This window comes from Eublepharis macularius, chromosome 14 (genome assembly GCF_028583425.1).
Source record: "Eublepharis macularius isolate TG4126 chromosome 14, MPM_Emac_v1.0, whole genome shotgun sequence".
In the NCBI taxonomy this organism is placed as follows: Eukaryota; Metazoa; Chordata; class Lepidosauria; order Squamata; family Eublepharidae; genus Eublepharis; species Eublepharis macularius.
Window position 1 is genome coordinate 37,863,783 of NC_072803.1, and position 13,361 is coordinate 37,877,143.

Consider the following 13,361-nt stretch of genomic DNA (forward strand, 5'->3'; position numbering starts at 1 on the left):
CTGGGGTATAAAGTTTGCAATTGGCTGGCAAGAAACAGTCTGCAAAAGCTGCAGCTTTGGAGGACCTGTGCTACTTTACAGAGCTAATTCCCCACTGCTTCCTTACATAAGGCAGGGGCGGATCTACTTTTTGGGGGACCCCGAAGCTTGAACTGTTATGGGGGGCCCTTCACAACCAGAAACAATAGGGCAACATCCAACAAGGTCCAAAGGGCCTTGCTGCCCTTGCAAGGACCTCAAGGCCCAAATGGCAGAGAATGGGTTGGTAGGGTGGAGCCCTTGAAAATGGGCCATACGGTGAGTCCCTTCCCACCAGCAATGAGGTCTGGGTAACCACTGTTACCTTCTTCAATGGGGTTGTTTCGTGGCAGATCACCACAATTTTTAAAAAAGTTTAACCACTACATCTCAGATTTTGAATAAAATTGCTGTACTGGGTTATTTCACATGTCAGTCACTTGTGTGAATAAACATTTCCTAGGAAGTTTCTAAGAAGTAACGTCACTAATTTCCAAGAAGTAACTTCACTAATTTCCAAGAAGTAACTTCACTAATTTCCAAGAAGTAACTTCACCTTTGTTTTAAAAGATCTCTTATAATTGCACAGGTTACCGACATTTCCCTGCAATAATCCAAACTAGTAGACCTTGACACTACGAGATCTGTGCAGGCCTTTCCCCACCCTTACGGTGCTGTTGCTTCTTCCTGGGCCAGGCTGAACTGCTCGGCTGCTGGGAACAACCAGCGCACTTTAGGGGAAGCTGCAACACTGAGCATGCTCCATTCTGAGGACAATATTAACAACTTCAGCCCATTGCCTTATTATAATTCTATCACTAAAATAGCATTTTAATAACACTTTTTAAAAACTCCATTAATTTTTGTTGAAAAATTCACTCTTTAAAAAAAAGCTGCTTCAGGCACCCTCTGGGATTAGGGGCCCTGAAGCTTAAGCTTCATTAGCTTCACAGTAGATCCGCCTCTGACGTAAGGAGTGTGGCCTGTTATTCTTTCCTCTGGGAAAATGACATCTTCATAGTGGTGGTTTGTATCTTTAAAATGATCTTTTCAGCTGCTCTAGGTTTTACCATGGATCTCAGCATGCTATCTTCATCAATAATCATTCTACAGACTCAGGGTTTAAGTTCATCAACTTGATCAGGACATGTGGAGGAACTCTGCTCTGAGCTTCCAAAAAGGATAAATAAGTTAAATACCCCCCCCCCCACTTTAGAGACCTGAGTGACAAGATTCACCTATGCAAGCTGATCATTTGATGACTATTGTATCCGGTGATGACCTGCATGTGAGAATGGGCCATTGCAGTTAGAACCGGTGCACACAGTGCTTGCCAGTGGAGCAGGTTCAACCAAATCAAGTGACATACTTACATGCACAAATGAGTTTTTTGAGTACTGTCAGCACCTGGAATTCTTTTGCCTCTGCTTGAGATCTGCTTGAGATGATGCTTTGTCTTTGTTTTTCAGCCCCCTGGTTTAATAACAGATGGTTCAGATGCCGGGATGATTTGGTTTTGTGTTCTGTGACTCTTTGAATAATGCTTCCAATTTCTCAAAATGCCTTTAGTCTTTGCTCTGGCTCTAAATTACTCACCAACAATAGGATCATGATTGTCTTTGGTATTTCTTTTTAAGCAGTACGAACTTTAAAGAGAGCCTTTCTGTGAGAAGGGGAACAAGTAGGCATACCTTCATCTGTTCCTTTGTAGCCGCTTGTGTTTGTTCCTGATTGTTCAGCAAACGCAGTGAGAACCAGGAGACATATGGGCGAGTTGGATGTTGCTCCTACCTCTACATTCTGAAGCTGTGAAAACAGAAGGTGCTTGTCTGTTCTGGTGCCAAGTCTTTTTCAGCATGGCAGCTGCTGAGGCTCTCTCCATCATCCCGGCCTTCACCATTTCAGAGGCATTCCGAGCTCCTCTCCCTCCCCTTCTCCCTCATTCTGATACAGGGCTGTGTATACTCTTCTGCATGTGTATATACTCTTCTGCAATAAAAAAAATTGAAATTCTGTGCCAAGAAAAGCTTGATTCTGCAACATCCATAAGTTTTGGAAAGGGAGCAAATATGCATAATTTCTCTTACTACTCACAAATCATTTTGACACAGTACTGCTTTGTACAATTTATCCTTGTTTTACTGATCATGGAGGGGGAAAAGGAGCTCTGCAGGGTGCTGAGGCCCACACTTCTCCTTGGCACTCCTAGTCAGCAAGCCATCTGGTTTCCCAGATTTCCCCCACTGGTGCTTTGGTCTGAGGGCTAGCAGGCAGGGGCAAGATACTGGGGGCTGTGGTTACCTTGAAAACCCATGGAGCTGACCAAGTCATGTGGCCTGCTTTCCACTGTGACTTGGGGCTTTTGATGGGCTGGATTATAAGGGTTTTACCCATATGATTAGTATTCTGTACGATCCCACCCCCCCTGCGAAGGTGAAGATGAAGATCTGGAATTACCTTTTGCAGAATCTGCTTCCTTTTGGAAAAGAGCCAGCCCAGTGCAGACTTAAAGAGGCATGTTTCAGGAGCTGGAAATAGCCAAGTGCTCATCAAGGCCAATTTCGCATGTCCCTGTTGTCCCCCAGTGGTAAAAACCAGAGGGGGGAGAGGGTTGTGTAGGTGTGATTTTGCATAATAAAATATCATTGTGGTTCTGGCCAAATGCACCTGGCATTCCTGGTTGTCCATACTGCATTGCTGAAGAGCATCAAAATATCACTGCCTTTAAGCAATTGGCCCTTGTTTCATTTTTGCGACGCCAGAAGCAAACCTGTGTCTGCCAAATAGCTTGTGAAATGGGCTCTAAGTGCCATCAGTATCTACTTGGTTTATGATGATGAAGCTTCCTGTTGTGAAGCAGAGATGTGTGTTTCATCTTGAATTCAAGCAATGAAAAAGCAATTTAGATATTGATTTGGCTTTTCTGCAAGCTTTGTCTTAATTAAGTTACTTTTGACTGAGTGATAATTCTAGTATTTCGTTATTTTTTTAAATAGCTCTCAAAAGGTAGCGGTTTGTGTGTGTGGGTGTCTACTGTGGTCACGTATGGATTTTTCCTCCTAGTTTTTTCGGGCTTTCCACTTTCTCTGGAGCATCAAAAAGTGTTAAGGTTGAAATCTTTGTACACAATGTTCAATTATCTTATGGAACTCACTAGGGGGGAGCATAATGGAATTCCTGAGATGCAAATCTACACAGAAATTGCTGTTTCAAATCATTACCTTGATTTTCTTGAACAGTAACAGAAATCCAAGATGCTTGGGAATAACAAAACACCCTCCTGAAAATATCTGATGTTTTTTCAAGTTCTAGTGCTGTTACAATGCCAGATAGTAGGGTTTACAATTACAAACACAATTAGCAATACAAATAGATCATATATTCATATCAGTGCATAAGAAAAGTGCAACAGTACAAAATGTATAATAAATACAATACCTAATCATCTATTTCCAAATACAATCCTAAAAATATATCGAATGCTACAATGTCATGACATCCAAGATACTGTACACAGTCCTGCTAATCACATCAACAAACATTTTCAAAATGCTACAGATCAACAGTTTTTCTTTCTCTTCTGCAGATCAAGAAGGTTGTTCAAGCTGCAGTGTCACCCTGGACGTCAGGTGAGTAATAGTTCTTGTGCTTCCCAGAATGAAAATGTCCTTTCTATTTTGCAGATATATTTTGCCCAGGAGACGGTGCTGTCATATAAGCCCTGCGCATCAGGCTGTGAGCTCCAAGCCCGTTTCGCCGTGCTTTCTCTAGGGCATCTCAAACTGCAGCAAACATATGTATACAGTTCTTCAACCACAGATGTCATGTTCCCAGTTACAAGACGGACAGCTTGTAATGCAGCAAGAGAGCGTGGATTTTCATTTTTTATTATTCTACTGATTTCCTGGACAATGGAGTCTCTTCTTTCCAATCAGAACCTTGCAAGGAAGGAGCAGAGAACACTCTCAGCCAATCCCAAGCTTCAGAGAGCTGCCATTGTCCTTCCCCTGTCCTTTGTGGGATGGAGAGATTTTTCCCCTCCGAAAGTAGAAATCCTGGACTTGTTCAGAGGCCCGTAGAATTTAAGCCCTATAGTCACTTTGCTTGAAACTTGGAGGTTCTTTGATGGACAGGCTGATGGACTGAAAAACAGTGACTCCAGCTCCGCTCCCCCCTGGAAAAAGTTCTCCATAGGTAATAATGGCAGACCGATGGGATGGGCAGGGGTTCTGCAACAGAAGCCTTCCTCACTTTCTGAAAGGAAACAAACCACATACCACAATAAGGAAGAATATGCAGAGTTTTCAGTGGAAAAACAAATTTTTTGTCAGTCACTGTAAAAATGAAATGAATGCAGATAGGGCTTTGTTTCTTAAATGTTTTAAAATGCTGGAGGCTGGCTGGAGATCCCCTGCTGGCTGCTGCTTGTTGGCCAGTTTAGAAATTGGTAAAGGGAACTCAGTGCAGCTGTGTAAAGAGAGATCTACTTACATTGGGTGTCTATAAAATCAACCCAGCTGCTGTCCTGTTCAATCTGCTTAAAACTTGAGGGAGGGCTTTAGATTAGAGGGAGGGCTGTGTTCTGTACAAATTTGGTGCTGTTATCTTTATAAACAGCTGCCCTAGACCCTTATATACATTCCCATTGAAAATAATGGTCCTGGAAATCCAGAACTTGAAAAAACACATGGACTTGAATCTAAACTGGTAGTGTCCAACCCAGAAATAATAAACCATGGTAAAAAATTTCCCCTGAAGCCCGGATCTGAAGTTTTAACAAAAAAAATTCTTAGTGCACACCCCTAGAACTTGAGCACAAGAAGCTGAGACCAGCAAGGAACCAATGCAATCAATTAAATAATTCAATAAGTACAACTTGAACATACAATGAATACAACTTGAACATACACAAATGCTAGATATAATCAATAGCAATGTAAACAGTGCAAATAGCAAAACAGCAATGAATGCATAGTCCAAAGAGCTAATACAATGAAAGATATTTTATCAAAAATCCATGCAAGACCACGTTCCCTCTACCAAGTCTCTTAGTGGTGAGTGCAGTCTCTCCTTCAGATTCCAAACGGTAAGTAAATTTCTCAATGGTGCTACGCACTGAAGACCTCCGCCAAAGGGCAGAGATGGTGAGGGTCTGAAGCGACGAGCCGAGAGAGGTAAGAAGCCCCCAAAAGGGTATAGGTTCTGATGGTGTGGTGTAACAAGGTGGAGTGCAGAGAAGAACGGAGACCCCCGAAGGGCCTCCCCAGCCCTACAAGCGACCGGTAAACTCAGCTTGGTCGAATCCACATTCACCCATTACCTGCATGTTTATCGGATATCTTCCGTTCGCCTCCAATCCGTGATTTTTTCCTCTTCGTTCACATTCCTGCTTCCAATCCGTCTTTCTCGCGCGTCCCTCTGGTCACACGGCCGCTCGAAAACCGCTTTTTTGGGCGGGACCTTTTTTCCCCGCCCATTTTTAAAATTTTTTTGAGCGTACTTTTCTGTTATTTCGATCTTGCCTTATAAAGAAACATCATTGAAGATAATGATGCCTCTCTTTCCCCCACTGACAGCACTGATGGCTCTCTCCCGTTTCTTTTTTGGAAATTTGGAAGCATGTAGGAAGCTTTCGTGGGCATTTCCTATGCAGGACAGTTCAGTGCCTGAATTTTACTGAAGTTTCACTTCCTTGGAGTGTCATTATTTCGATATTTCATAATTTCGATATTACAGTAATATAAAATAAAAAAAATAAAAAACAGTTAAAAAGGAAGTTTCGTGAGTCCGTTCTGAGGATGGATTCACCCCAAAATGATTTTTCAAACTACTAGATTTGATTCAGAAACAGCATAATCAATAAATCCAATGCTATGAAGTCAAAAACAGTCTTTTGCAGACTACGGAGCACTTGCAAGTTGAATCAGCCAATAGGAACTCTCGGAACGGCCGGAGAGACAGGAAGGGGGGTGGTTTTTAAAAAAACCACGTAAATTGCGCATTGGCCCATTCACGGCCAGCGGGAAACTCCCGTTGAAAACCTGTGACCACATGTTCGGGAAAAATGCGAATGAAATGCGTCTGTTTAATGAGGTAATGTGACCGGCACTCGGGATTGCGTGGGGAATGCGGGGAACATGCGACTTAGAATGAGTAATGTGGATTCGACCCTTGTTTCATACAATCCACTTCCTCAGGGGACGGTGCACAAACCACCATAGCATGTTTTTTCTCTACAAATAAAATAAAACACGTTCTTACAACCACAATTTCAATCTGCAATACATCAGTATTGCCTTCTCTAGAAAAAGAGTCACTTACCCAACTCTCATCAAAGGACAAAATTTTTTTTCATGCATGTATTTCAGCACACAAACAGGAGCGGTCTTGAGAAAAACGCCCCACACTCCACTATAAATACTCACGATATAATGAGGAATTAAAGAGGTCAAAACACCCAATGCAGCTTCCCTAGAGGTTTAAAGAGAGAGTGACAAAAATCGGGAACCCCAATTTCAGCCCAGAAAGCAGGATAAATTTAGTTCAGAATTGAGTCCTTCCGGTTGTAAAGTTCCCAGTCGATATATCCACTCTGCCTCACGTCTTAAAAGGTCTTTTTGCAAATCGAACTGTTCTTCCCTGCATGACACATGTAGTTCGGTGAATTTGAAATTGACATCCCCTGGATGATGTACGGAAAAATGCTCCACAAGGGGAGCTTCCATTACCTTATGTTTGATTCTAGAGAGATGTTCACAGATCCGTGTTCATATAGGGCAAGTTGTACTGCCCACATACAATTTGTTGCACGGGCACCTAATCAAATAGACAACAAAATCTGTTTGACAGGTTGAAAAATGATGGAATCTGACGTTGCCTATCCTATTATCCCCATGGATATCTGCTGCTGACCGCACCAACAGGCATACCCTGCAGTGACCGCAGGCAAAATGTCCCTTAGGGAGCCGCCCAGAATTTTTAGGTACTGCAGATTTAGCGTGTACCAACAGATCTTTGATATTTTTGGTACATTTAAAACCTATTTTGGGCGGTCTCTCACACCCTTTGATTTCTGCTACCAAATGCCAATGTCGATGAATGGCACATTTAATATCATTTGCCAAGGGTGTGTACTCCAAAGAGCAGACAATCTACTCCTGTGTCTCAAATGATTTTGATTTAAATAGATCACTCCTATCAATTGTACTCTACGTTCTGCCTGCTGGAGCACATGTAGGGGGTAACCCCTTTCCAGAAATGCCCCTCTCATTCTTTGGCTACCCACATTGTAGTCAGAATCTAGTGCAGAGTTGCGTTTAAGTCGCAACATTTGGCCATAGGGAATGTTCCGGACCATATGTGAAAGGAGGCATACTCCAAGTAAGAGTTCCTGTCAGTCGGCTTTCTGAATGGTCTAATGCCTATTCTATTGTCTTGATCCCTAAATGTCACAACATCCAAAAAATTGATGCAGTTCGAATTTGTCTGTATTGTAAATTTAATATGCGGATCCAATTGGTTCATCCATGTATGCAATGCCTCCACCTCACTTTTCCTTCTGTACAAAATGTACAGATCATCAATAAATCTCCTGTATATAGCAATTCTATCAATTAAAGGGTTCTGTTCTGGCTTCTGAATGTGTTCAGATTCAAGCCGGGCCATATATAGATTCACGATACTAGGGCCAGCGGCACACCCCATGGCTACCCCTTGAATTTGATAGAAAAATTGTGACTGAAACTGGAAATAGTTCTTCTCTAAGATGAGGTCTGCCAGTTGTAAAAGAAAAGGGGTGCTGGGGTTTTGATGTTTACGCTGGTATAATGTGGACTCTATAACTGCCCTGGCACCCGGTCTTGCGTGGATTTTTGATAAAATATCTTTCATTGTATTAGCTCTTCGAACTATGCATTCATTGCTGTTTGCTATTTGCACTGTTTACATTGCTATTGATTATATCTAGCATTTGTGTATGTTCAAGTTGTATTCATTGTATGTTCAAGTCGTACTTATTGAATTATTTAATTGATTGCATTGGTTCCTTGCTGGTCTCAGCTTCTTGTGCTCCTGTTGTATCAGGGACTGCCTCTCTTGTCTTTGTGTCACCCCTAGAACTCAGCATAACAATTGGCAAAGATCACGGTATGCTCTGGGGAAGGATTAGACATATTCATAGAGGGTAAGTATATCTCAGAAGCTGTTAGCTACAATAAGTAAATAGAACCTCAATGTTCAGAGGCAGCATACTTTTGAACACTAGATGCTAGGAACAAACTATGGGAGACTCCTGTTGCCTTCATGCCATCCATGAGAGCTTTTTGGAGGCAGCTGGCATGGTCTTTCTTGGAATCAGGATGCTGGACTAGGTGGAATCTTGGTCAAGGAAACGGAATGGTGAGTTGGGTGGGAGAGTTGCAGATCTCCACGGAAACATTCTACTTGGCATACAGATGGAGTCATGCTTGTGATCTAGCTGATCAAGGCATCTCAGCACCTGCCAGGGTCTTCAACATGAAGTGGCTAAGCAGCTCAGTGCTTCCTCGAATGAAAACTTTTTCTTTGATCTATCTAGCTGCGGAACTGGTCCTGGGACAGAGGCAGCTTTCATAGCCCTGCTTTGGAAAAGGATGGAAGTAATACTTCTGTTTTCATTCCGTTAACTCTTTTGGCAGCTTTTGACATAATCAATCACAATCTTCTTTAACACTGTGTAGGTGTCTCAGGAGCAGCTCCTCAATGGTTTAATTTCTTCTCTAGTGGTAAATCACAGAGTACTCTGTGGAGAAGGGGAACCAGTGTTTGGGGATGTGCATAATTACAAAGTTCTGTTCTGTCGTGTCCCCAATGTTGTTTGGTGTCTATATGCAGCAACTGATAGGACCACCCATAGCTATGGAATAAATAGCCATCAATACACCGGGAGCACTCAACTGTGCATTTTACATAGAAGCCACCAGGAGCAGGTTTCTCTGTCATGTTTCAGTGCATGGATGATGTGAACAAGATAAAATGGAATGCAGAAACAGGGGTTAACTCAGCTGTCTTGGAAAAGATGGACACCTTCAGGATTCTGCATCCCTGGTAAAGATTTTCAGGTTCCTTCTGGATTCTGGCCCGCTCTATGAAAAGCAAGTTGCTGCATGGACTAAAAGTGCCCTTTTCACTTTCATTTAATACAGAGATTCATACCTTACTTGTACTGGAGAGGTCAAATCTTGCCAAGTCCCAGTACCTCCAGATTAGTTATTGCAATGTACTTTGTGTGAGGCTTCCCTTGAAGATCCCTCAGAACCACCAACAGCTGCACAATATGGTCTGGGGCTGAGCACCAAGAAGACAGCCAACCAAACCTGCAATTGTAACACCGGCTGCTGATTTGCTTCAAGGTTCAATCTAAGGGGCTGGTATTAATCTTGAAAACTTTTACAAGCCCAGGACCCACATATTAAAAGTCCACCTCTCTCCAAATGGACCAGCTTGTCAGCTGGGCTGCTGATCCCTTTCCATTATCTAATTAAAATATATGATGGTGAGAACAGAGCGGCATTTGTGATCTTGACTAGGTATGCAGTCGCTGTCTTGTGCATTTTAATCTTATTTTTCATTTTTCCTCCAAGGAGCTCAGGACGGCATATGCATGCTTCTTTGCTATTCCATTTTTTCCTCCCCACACCCCTCTGTGGTAAGTTAGGCTGAGAGAATAACTGGTCCATGGTCACCTGTCTTCATGTCAAAGTGGGAATTTGAAATCCGGTATCCCATTTTTAACTTGCCCTGACTGCAGATTTTTTTTAAAAAATCCACACAATGGAGCCATGTACAAGATGGGGAAATCAGGAGGAAACTCCATGTTTGCCAAAAAAATCTTAAAATGGAAAAAGAAAGACAGTAAACTTGTTTTTAAAGTGCTGAGTTCTTGTAAGTACCTCATGACATCTGAAGCAAGTTTAGATTTCCTAGGCATAGGTAATTCAAAATGGCTTCTACAGTTTCATTTTGAATTCTGAAGTGGGAGGGGGAGAACAAGTGGGCAGGCAGAAAGGACAAGAAGAAAGGAAGGTATCTGTGGGGGGGGGGAGCAAAGCCAACGTGGAGGGAGGGAGAAAAGGAAAAATGGAACAAAAAGGGAGACGGGAATGAAACAGGGAAAGGTGATAAGTTGCAAAGAGAAGGAAGGGCTGGTGGGAAAATGACAGACAAGGGGGAAACTGAGGAAGGAAAAAAGAGCGAGAGGGAGTGAGGAAAAGGGAGAAACTGCAGGGGCAGAAAGGGGGGGAATGAAGGAGGAGAAGTAGAGATAAGAGTAGCAAGGAGGACCAATGAAGAGTGATGAGTAGTTGTGGGTTGCCCTCTTGTAAAATCTCATTTTACAATTATGACTAAGGAGTCATCAGGAATATGTATATAATACTTGGAGTCCCCTAAAATTATTTAGCTGTTGCTTTGAACTGTAGGTGAGTTGTTTTATTGCTGCATTGGGTATGGAAAGGTATAATGTCTTGGCTGAGAGGGACTACTGCTCAGTCAAGAATAATCTGCCCCCCTCCCCCAAGGCTTAAGAATTTGTCCATTGAGGGTTTACAGGGTAGAGGCAAAGAAGTTCTTTTTTAAATCCTTACAATTTATTTTCTCGATCTCTGTTTGTTCTACATGCAGATGTTTTTAATCCCCCTTTTCTCTGGCGATTTCTTCCACAATTAAATATATTCCACTGTCAGGATGGCTTATTCGGATAATTGGCCACAATATGCAGGAAATGACATGTCAGCCTTGGAGGGGGTTTGAGAAAAGAAAACCTGAAGCAATAAATGAATTCTAATATTTTTCTAAATGTCATCTTGCTCTCTCCAGTGCACACAATGTCTATTCATGATTATAGTGTTTAACTGAAGATGCACATTCTCATTCTCTGACTACAGAGAACTGCTATGACCTGAATTCTAATTAGCTGATATGATTTGACTTTGATGGTTTTGGTTGCTGTTATTTGTGCATGCCCACCCTAATTTTGAAATCTTTTCTGGTAGGCATATTCAGATAATCATGGGAAACAGTCTGCATTGTGCAGGAAGTGACATCATTGGCCAGGGGGGTGCAGTTGTGTGTGCACATTTCCCTGGCCTGCTTCCTCCTGTTGATCAGTTGGTAATCTGCCAAGAGATTGCCTACCATCGTTGGGTACCTGGCAAAGCTAGTAATCCAAAATGGCTGTGAGCCGGAGGGAGGAGGATTTGGCAGGCAGAAAAGATGGGGGAGGAAGGATGCAAAACCAGAGTAGGGATAGGATTCCTGGCTATGCCTGGCAAGAGGTTTGTGGGCCGGGACATGGAGGGAACGCAACGTCATGTGCACTGCTATGTCATTTCTGGGGAAAACCCAGATCCATGCTGTTTTATTTATATGGAAGTTTAAAAATAATGGGAAAGGTTTATTAAAATGGATTTAAGATAAGCCCTCTTGTATATTGCTTATGTTGGCTGTCCCATCCAGCCCTGGGTCCAGATTATATGTCATTCCATATGCATACAGGTGTGCAACATTCAGAGCAAGTCTGCCCACAAATTTCTAGCCTGAATCCTGCTTGTAATTAGGAAGGATATCAGACAGGTTCACTATCCACCTGTATTCCATTCAAACAGCATGGATCTTCTGCCAAGAATTTATACTGTTAACAAATTGCATGCTGTTACCCCAAGAGGGTCTACAAGGGAAACTCATGCTGCAGAATCATTTGCGAGTCAGATCTTCACAACCACTCCCAGTGGATTAATCCTTATTAACTAAATAATAAAAAACCCTTTGTACAAGGCTTGGCAAACAAAATACATTTCAGAGTCTGGGGTCTATGGAAAGCTTAATTAATGACTTTAAGTGTGTAGTTCGAAGCAGAAAGCATTGTTCTGGAAACAAAATTAATGATGAAATGGGCTCTGTTGTATGAGAGGTGATGCTAGAATATAAACTTGTTAATCTTTAAGGTTCCACAAGATTCTTTTTTAAAATGAATGTGGCAGCAGATGTTCTTGGGCTCTGCCTCTGACAGCTGCCTGTGGAGTTTCCCTGCTATGCAAGAGCTAGTGCTTGACTGAAAACTTGTACTGGCTGTTAAAAGGTAGTTCCAAGCTTCTGGTTTCTGGTTGCTTGCTCATCACAAAGTGCCTTTCCCCCCATTGCACAAATTGGCTAGCAGCTTAGTTTGGGCTCCCTTGTGTTTAGGGCAACTTTCCTAACAGAATGTACAAAAAACAAAAAAGGTCATATTGGGGGTGGGGATGAATGCTGTTTTAAGGATGTGTCAGATTTTTTCATATTGGAAGTAAAAGCTGATTGCTTCAGTGGATTTCTATAGAAAACTCACTTCCAGATGTGATTATTCCCACTCCTGATTAGGATGAAATTCTCAGGGATTATATGCCCTCACCCAAGGACTCTTCCCTATCACATTTCAGGCAGATGGGAGAAAGAGCACCTTTTTCATGGGTGATAAATATCGTAATCTATGCAGAGTCACTCCAGTATTAAGCCCCCAGATCTTGGAAGTTAAGCAGGGTCAGCCTTGGTTAGTAATTGGATGGGAGACCTCCAGTGAAGACCAGGGTTGCAGAGACAGACAATGGCAAACCACCTCTGTTAGTCTCTTGCCATGAAAACCCCACTGGGGTTGCCATAAATCAGTTATGACTTGACAGCACTCTCTACCACTAAGACTGGAATAACTCAACATAGGATTGCACTGTAAAAGTCAGCTAGTATTGAACTGTTATACAAGCAAGCTTTCCACAGAGGTACCTAGAAATGGGTTGTAGGTGTAAAATCTAAACGGAAAGTGTGAGCAAGAAATGGTAGATCCTGCCTTCTCCCACGCTTTACCCGGCTGAATGCTATTTGTTCCAATATTTTTTTATCCCAGACAGTTTGCCTTTCTGTATTGGAGTCTGGCTGGAGAAAAACTCTTCACACTAGAGATGGGCACGATCTGCATTATGATAAACCCCCCCCCCCACGATAATGGCATTCGCACAATCGGGGCCTGGTGGATCGTTGTCTTCCACGGCAAACGATCCAGCAGTCAGGAGAGGGCTGGACTGGGGCTGGATGGGGCGATTGTGATAGGATCGGGAAGCTAGACATTCAGGTGCCAACAGTCTATTCCCCTGGCAACGGAGGCAGGGGAATGCCTGAGCTCTGTTTGAAACTTGGTAATATTTCCCCTAGCAAGGAAAAGCAAACAGTTGTGAGTGAAAAGGTGGCTTCCTGAGAAAAATATAAGCAAAGTGATTGGGAGAGAAAACTTTGAGTGCGGCTATCAGAAGCTGTTTTGCGCTCCTCCTGAGTTCATT